Here is an 8,893-nt window from a genome sequence, read left to right as displayed (position 1 = left end):
CTTAAGATTCTTGTCTTCGAATCGCTGGGTGCATGAAGTTGTAGTGTAAACCCGAACTCGACCTACTCGGCATAATTTTGTGTTTATTTTATTTATTTATTTATTTATTTTTGGCCATCTTGGTCTCGTTTAGGTGGCCCAAAGTTCATTGGCAATATCCATCCACCATGCGATATATAGTCATAGGAATGTTTTTCAGCAACTTGCCAAAGATGCCAAAGGTCGGTGGTTTTTGCCTAACATTTCAGTTTCCTCCACACATGAATTTGGCTGCCGTAGAAAGAATGAAATATTCTTTGGCAAAGCATTAAGTATCAATGGACCAAACAACAGTGCTTACAAACATTAGAGATGTAGTCCCAATCTCTGTGTTTAACTGGCAATATTAGCCATTCTGTGCCCTCACAAACGCACCGGCCCCTTCCATTGCACTGCATGTATGTGCAACAATGTGTCAAGTGGGCATGGGAAGCGTTAAGGGCTACCCTAGTGTCCAGGGTGCGCTTCTACGAAGCCTTCTTAACGTTACGAGCACTTAACTACCATGGCAACCAGTAGTGTAGGTATTACATTGACTTGACAGTTGCGTGCTCGTAAGGTAAAGTGGGTCTCGTACAAGTGGGCCGAGACCTGTATGTCTTAAAGCAGAGTTAAATGATACTAAATTGCTTTACTAAATATACAAAAATTCCATTGCAATTAAAACCGTTTCGGAGTGTAATACGGAAACAAAATGTTGTGGAACGTCATGGAAGAGCACTTGGCATCACCCATCACTGACGTATATCCACACACATGATGTCGCACTTTCAATCCCACATGACGTCATTCCTGCATAACTGCCTTACTCAACGTCATATCTGTTTGATTCATTGTCACATAAGGATTAGTATCGTGTCACTTGAGGAACATTTTACAGAAACTCTCAAATATATTGTTTTTGACGACTCTTCAGTTATAACGGCTAAGTATTGTTATTAATCGTAAACTGTTTTGTACCATTGTGTTATCTCTCTTCCATTCTGTATCTTTTATATCATTTTAATATTTCCGATTGGTTTCTCTTGGGAATTGGGTAGAGCTTTAAGGAATGTAATCCGGGACATGCTGTTGTGACATGAGATATCGTGTAAGGTGTCGGTAAGGCTTGACAAGGAGACAAACCCTATGTCCACAGCATGTCGCAAACCACTGACTGGCCGCAAGACTCTAACACTTGTATGTGAAATTTAACGGGCTTTCTCCATGAGACAAAATACTAATTTCCTGACGTTTGGTGGGCAGCTGAAAAAAAACACTATCATTGCTGTCCTGTCATATCACCCATAAAGCCCACAACGCGAAACAGTGACGTTATATCCCTTTCGGTAAGCCAGTAAAACACAGGTAAGGAAACTCGTGAATATCGACCGAAATTTATTGGAAGGCGATTTTATGTATCTCTTGGCCAAACGGCTTGTTTTGTAAATCCAGCTGACACACAGTTAATTAATCATTAAAGTGCTCATAAAAGTCATGTTCAACAAACATGAAATGGTTTAGGTCTAAACTTCGTTGGCTATAAGCGATGTAATACCAGTATGCTGTTGTTATTGTTGTTGAGAGATGGAAGTAGTTCAGCGAGCAAGGTGCGCGCCTTTTAAAGCAATCGGCACGCGAGATGTGAGTTCAAACCCAGCACTTGCAGATAAGATTTTTACTTGGGAGACAACATTCAGTCGATGAGATTCGTGCGGAGACATACGCAGTCTTACGTTCACTGAAGATCGTTTTCTCTTTAACCGGTGTTGCTTTCGAGCGTGTACATCACTCGTGGGATATATAGTTCGTCAATGACATGCCAGAGGCTGGCTGCTTATTTCTGGACATTTAATTCTATTTCCTATACACCCATAAAATTGACCACGATGGAATAATTAAAGAATTCTTGATTATGGAGATAAACAATAAATAAATGCATGATGCTGTAGTTCAACTTCATTCCTCCTCTGTAGACAAATACAAAAATCAGTGTCCTGTATGAAACGATATCATATAACAAGCCGTGTTTCTGTATTGAACAATAATAATATAATCAACAAGCACCGTGAACCTCCTTACATTTCCTTTTTGGCTCCAGTCCTGTTGCGAGTCCAGCTTTTGCTAGTTTAATCTGTTGTGTTTATTTAATTCAACAACAGAAGCGAAACGGGTAAAAATCACGTATGGATTTGTAAAGCTTGTACCTGGAGACGCGGTTTATCATCGACAGTCCGAAACACACCTTTGAAATTTTAATCCGTGTTTGCTTGGATTTTATTTATTTGTACAGGACAACCTGTCATGTAGTTTGGCTGTTCTTCGGGTTTAATCCGTAGCTGACATTGTGGTTTTTACATTATCCAATCCGAGCTTCCCTCTCCAGTCCCTATAATACGTAAGTCCTCAGGTGTTAACGGCAATGAAATGGACACGAGATATTAATTAGTATCTCCTGTCGTACTGGCGTCAGTTGCTTGTGTTTTTTATTTTTTTTTTCTCTTTCTTCTTCTTAGTGTTCACTCTTTCACGACAGCGGCTGAATTTAGGCAGCGTATTTCGGTTGGATAAAAGAAAACAAGATGGCGCTCATATATAAAGCACTTTGAGTATAATCCCATCTTTCGAGTCACCATCGGCCAGAGATCCGCATGCTGAGAACCTGTCCAGGTAGGTTAGATAATGATACATTTGAATCCATATGTATTTGTATTTACCTGTCATGCGGGTACGTATATGTATTTACGTTTGACATTAAGTATGCTAGAGACTGCTAATGAATACTTCCCTTAACCTATTATAGCCTTGGCGACCGGCAAAACAATATTGAGCTACTAGACATATATTATTGTATAAGACAAACACGGCAAGGTTTTAATCATATGTAGTTTAGCGCACTTTGTACATGTGATAATGTGAGCGAAGTATATATTTATTGATTGATTTGATTGGTGTTTTACGCCGTATACAAAATTTTTTCACTAATATGACGGCGGTCATCATTATGGTGAGAGCAAAACCAGGCGGAGCCCGAGGAAAATCCACAACCATTTGCAAGTTGCTGCCAGGTGTTCCCACGCACGGCCGGAGAGGAAGCCAGCATGCGCTAAACTTGAACTCACAGTGACCGCATTGATGATTTGGGTCATTAAGCTGCTAACCAACTGAGCCACGGAGCCGTGCAGTGCAATATAATGCCAACCGTATGACATTGAAGAAAATAGGCCCATCGCTGGCTCATTTTTCTAAAAACGTTCTTCTCACTGCAGTCAACCGGCCTCTGACTAAGGAGGCCCCAGGTTCGAATCCAGCTCTGCTGCATGGTTGGGTATCTGGGGACACGTCTTTTGTAACGCGAAGTTATATAGTTCATTATATCACGTGAAGAGTTTGCGCACTCGTGCTTATATATGGAACGTATTCAATCCCGCAACCCAATGACTAAAAGAGTGATGCTCAAATGCAGCTTGGGCTCAAAACTTGAAGTTCCCTGTAATCGCTAAGTTTAAGTTGAGAGATTTCCTATACGTTTGTAATAATTTGTTATCCGTACGTGGTAAATAAACAAGTTCAGTTCATTTGTAAGCCGAACGGGTAGCTGCTCGTTACAACCACGAGACAGAAAACATCACCAGTGTGTTCTTCCTATAGAGGTTATATTAATTTTCCATACTATTTATGTAGCAAATTGCTGTGGTCTTCTCTGGCTGTACGCGGGAAAGTCTACCAGCTACCTGCGGATGGTCGTGGGTTTCCCTCGGGTTCTGCCCGGTTTCCTCCCACCATAATTCTGGCCGCCCTTGTATAAGTGAAATATTCTTGTGTACGGCGTAAAACACCGATCAAATAAATAAATGTAGAAAATTTTTCAACTTCAACCACAAAAATATATATGCCCTAACTTTCTCGAGGGTACAGTGCCATAACACTTCATGCAGCTTGCACTTTTCTCTACAACATATTTAAAAAAATCAGCCTAGCCTGCCACGATTTGTTAGTTGTTGTTGTTGCCAGAAGTGAAGTTATAGCATTTTGTTCCTTTATTACCCTCCAGGGCGAGAGGGCAGGGAAAAGTTTTCAATTCCATCCAAACTTGTGATGTATTTTTAACTAGGTGCAAAACAGCAGTGCTGAAATTTATTGTGTACCAACAGTCTAAATGTCTGCGGCGCAGTATTTTCCAATCAGTGCTCCTTCATCCTTCATTTCTAAAGCAAATCTTGGACCTGACTGCACAAATTGCGCATGTGTAATCAAGAACACCCCCCCCCCCCCCCCACCCATTGGAGTTTCCTTTGCTGGTGAAAATCACGTGCAACGCCATTCTCTTTTGTAATGAATGACCAGCGGGAGTATGTACATGTATCATTGACACGTCACTTGTTTAGCGCGCATGCGTGGAAAAGGTGACTTTTGGCTTAGCAAGCCTTTTACTCATGTTACTACGACTCTGTCAGTGATGTACTAAGAGCACAGAAACACTGGCCATGTACACGGGGCAGATTTTCTATTTAATATGACAATTTATCACCTCCAATTCGGGTATTAATTTGAAATCCTGATGCTTATTATCTGTGGCACTTCGTCAGGCCGTTCCACAGATATACTCGATGGCTAAGCCACTATTTCAGTAAATGACTTCATTACCTAAATTATTACCTTTAATTATTAGCAAAGTTGTTATCCATCCAAACCTGTGGTCGACTAGTGTTATGGTTGGGGGTGGTGGATGTCGTTAATTTTAGCGTTTCCATTTTAGCGAATGATGCACGCCATGATCAGTGCTGAAGCCATGTAGTGTTAATGCATTACAACATTAACGTGTGATGATTATCGGACTAGGCAAGATGATAATGTTAATCATTCTGATGACGTCATATCCGAGGTGTAAAATTAATATATGTACACATTCATGAGAGATCAGACTTCGAGCTGCTCGAATAGTGCCAGCTGTTCTGTTTCCCTCCCTCTGCACAGTCTACAACGTGATTAATTTAAAGGCGATCACAAAAAGTTAACATCATCAATAGACCTATAGGACTGTATCAAAACATTTGTCTAATTTTTTAAAAAATTTTTGTGAGCCTAATTATGGAGTCTAAGCTGGAGTTTATGAAATGGCATATGTTGATACAATGTATAATGAGTTAATCATTAGATCGGGAAATTTTATAATATAATGTGACATGAAAAAAAACGCATATGTGAATTTTCACATGATAAGCCTGCTTTAGTTAAAAAATACGATCATTAATTGAGAAAGTCAATTGAGAAATTACACAATGAGAAAGTTAGAATGACTGTAAATCATAAAATAAGCAACACCAACTCATTCAACAATGACGCCAATTCACAAGTGGACGTTCATTTCAGTATCTGCCGCATCTGAATTATCATGCTGAAGACACCAGACACTCAGTCATATTATATTGACACCGGGCCAACCAGTCATATTTCCTTGTTCTAACCTCAAAGTGCTGAGCGCCAAGCGAAGCAGCAGCAAGTACCATTTTTTAAGTCTTTTGGTACGACCCGACCCGGGTTTGATCCCTGGTCTCCCGACTTCGCATATATATATATATATACATACGCGTTCAGCGTAATGACCCAGGAGTCTCTCACCAATGCGGTCGCTGTGAGTTCAAGTCCAGCTCATGCTGGCTTCCTCTCCGGCCTTATGTGGGAAGGTCTTTCAGCAACCTGCGGATGGTCGTGGGTTTCCTCCCACCATAATGCTGGCCGCCGTCGTATAATGTACGATTTGTCGGCCTTGGCTGTGCCTTCCATTACGAGGGACCGAGTCGGATTCTGTATTCCGATAGTTCAACCTTTTCCCGTATTTGCAAACAGTTTATTCTAGCATGCTTTAGGGGCATCGAGTTATTTTCTTATTTGATTAGTGTTCTACGCCGTACTCAAGAATATTTGACTTATACGACGGTGGCCAGAATTATGGTGGGAGGAAAACGGGTAGAGCCAAGGGGGAATCCCCGACCATCTGAATATGCCTGGCTTTATGGTATTGTTCTGTGTAACCTGATAATATTATACTTTAGTATAATATTTACCTGAAATTTATCAATTCAAACAATATAGTTTTGTCTCCAAAATCAAAATATAAACGTGCATAAGCCGCTCTGAAATGTTGTTCTTTCTAAACGGGAAATGATTAAGAGATTAGTGTAAAATTTTATACTTTGATCTGACGATTGCTTGCCTTAATCGCGGCGTTCGTTCTGGGTGCGTCGCATCTCGAAGACTTATGGCACAATGCTCGCAGGCAATCGCTTAGAGTAACGGATAAACGGAATAACGAAATAACCACGAAAATGTTCGGGATCACTGTCGTCACTACATCCTACAGATTGATGGGGCGGGCGTGGTGGGAGTGGGGGCACTGTGGGAGACGGTTTTAGAAAGCCTGGCATGCATGACATCTTTAACTGAGGAATCATGTACTGATCAGAACAGATGCTGTTGCGTTAGGACTGGCATCTTGTACCTTTGTTTACTTTAACAAATCCCCTGGAATTGCACATGATTTCTACTGACATCAGTTCCTCAACCATCAAATACAATTATGTGGGATCTTTAAAACAACCTTACGAAGCAATGTACCAAGCATACAAACATACTTTCAAAACTACCTTGGCAAGATTTAACAAAATTAGCAAACTGAAACAAACAACGTAGCTACACTGTGCCGTTGTGCAAACTGAGACAAACATTTGAGCTCAAAACCATGTTAGCTAAACTAATTTAGTTTACATAAACTTTGTGACGTCATCATTGGCTGATTTGTATAAGGAATGCACCATTTCTTTTAGAAAACTCGAAATGCGCTTTTTGGAGTCTTCAGAGAAACACCCAGCAGAAAGCATCTTAGCGTAAGTTCCACGTTCTTATACTACTGAAGTCGATACTTACAAGAGCCATTTTCAAAACAACCTAGAGCACTAGTCCCAAAAGAATGTGTAAGAAATAATACAATCATAGTAAATGAAGATGGCGACATGTAAGATGAAACCAGTAGGTTGAAGGCCTTGTGGTGAGAATCAAACATAATCAAATCACAGACATATTTTTAAATATAGAGAGATTCTTTCCATTATGGTTACAAACTGTAACCTGTAATTCTTCACCGTTACCCCATGGCATGAACGCCCCAGGGAGGCTTCATTCATCAGGTGAAGCCTGTGGTGTCGGAGAGGGGTGGGGCTGAGTAAGAGAACAGTCGGGGAGAGGTAGGAATTTTCTGATTGTTAAGAAATACTGTCACAAAACCAGGTCCCTACCCCCGGGGATACCCTTTAGAGTTGTGGGGTGGGGCGCTCAGCATATGGCGTGGAGTTATGTATAACACATATGACAGTGGCACGGCAATGAGAATACTTCTGTATCAGATTGTATCAACAAGATGTGTTGGAGTGTGTGTGTGTGGGGGGGGGGGGGGGAGGGGGGGTAGATTTCCTCTGTGCTGGATGCAGGGCGAAATCCACCGCGCACTCGAAAGGTAGTTCAGCCAATTAAGAACATCTAGAAACATGAGGGACGACATTTTTCCGGGATACAATACAAGAAACTCTGCACCAGGTAAAAAAAAAGGACATCACATCCTCTTCTACACTTCTTTGCTTTCAATCCGATCGATTTTCACTTCTTTGTGATTAATATGGCGATAGTGGTAGGGCTACTGACCTATCAGAAACTCTGCACCAGCTAGGTAAAAATGATATCCCACTCTCTTATAAACTTGTTTGGGTTTTTTTCAGCCCTGTTCGTTATTCATTTCTCTGTGATTAACATGGCGGTAGTGGTAAGCTACTGACCTATCAGAAATTATACCAGTTAGGTAAAAATGATCTCCGCTCTCTTACACCGTTCTGTTTCCAATCCTGGTGGTCTCGTTTTTTAAGGTTTTTGTCGTTGAAACTATCAAGTGGCGGGGGTAACTGATCTCAGAGCGATTTTAGTTACCACATGTATACCGAACAATCATGCGCAGTAAGTCCAGAAGTTGATATCTATCAGAACCTTCACTATGTATTAATACTTTCCAAATTCCAAGCGCCATTCAAATAGCTCAGTTGAGCACGAGACGATGAAATATGTGGGATATATGTCTGTCTAGGGACACCAAGTCAACTGTAGTGCCAGTTCTTGATGTCGGAATTAGGTATACTAGAAACTAACCGCATTTGCGCTTCACCCCTTCTACTACAGCAGGTTTAAGGCATTAAAACCAAATGGTTGGGAATCTGTGTTTATGATGATTATAAAGTGAATGAAGACTGTATCTCCAATTGTTATAAAAAAATTATATACTCAATGAATATTATGTTTCTAGATATAAGAGATAGTCAATGGATAGTGTGTTTCTAAATACAAGAGACTTAGTCATGGATAGAAGGTAGAAGAGATATGACGTAGAATATGTGTTTCTAGAGAAAGAGATAGGATATAGTCAGTGGATAATGTGTTTCTAAATATGAGATATAGTCAACGGATAGCGTGTTTCTGGATATAAGGTGTAGTTGGTGGATAGTGTGTTTCTGTATAAAGAGATAGAGTCAATAGGTAGTGTGTTTCTAGATAAGTGAAATAGAGTCAATAGGTAGTGTGTTTCTATATAAAAAATACTGTGTGGATAGTGAGTTTCTAGATAAAGAGATAAAGTCAATTGATAGTGTTTCTAGATCTGAGATATGGTCAGTTGTTAGTGCTTCTTGATGTAAGATATAGTGATTCTGGATACAAGAGATACAGTCAATGGATAGTGTGCTTCTAGATATGAGAAATAATTAATGGAAAGCATGTTTCTGGGTGTGAGATAGGATAGTATTTCTACATATGAGATATTTCTAGATAAAGAGAT

At 40.3% G+C, this 8,893-nt stretch overlaps 1 protein-coding gene across 1 annotated transcript in view; it reads left to right on the top strand.

The window, feature by feature from the left end:
• The first annotated feature begins 2,458 nt into the window (after nt 1–2,458).
• Nucleotides 2,459–8,893, top strand: part of LOC135464975 (sodium-driven chloride bicarbonate exchanger-like) — a 56,304-nt gene continuing 49,869 nt past the window's right edge. The window contains exon 1 of the mRNA XM_064742560.1: nt 2,459–2,688. The gene's annotated coding sequence lies outside the window, so the exon portion shown is untranslated. The remainder of the gene's footprint in view (nt 2,689–8,893) is intronic.

Source organism: Liolophura sinensis, chromosome 4 (assembly GCF_032854445.1).
Source record: "Liolophura sinensis isolate JHLJ2023 chromosome 4, CUHK_Ljap_v2, whole genome shotgun sequence".
Classification (NCBI taxonomy): Eukaryota; Metazoa; Mollusca; class Polyplacophora; order Chitonida; family Chitonidae; genus Liolophura; species Liolophura sinensis.
The sequence above is the reverse complement of the archived record's forward strand: the minus strand, read 5'-3'. Positions and strand labels throughout refer to the sequence as shown.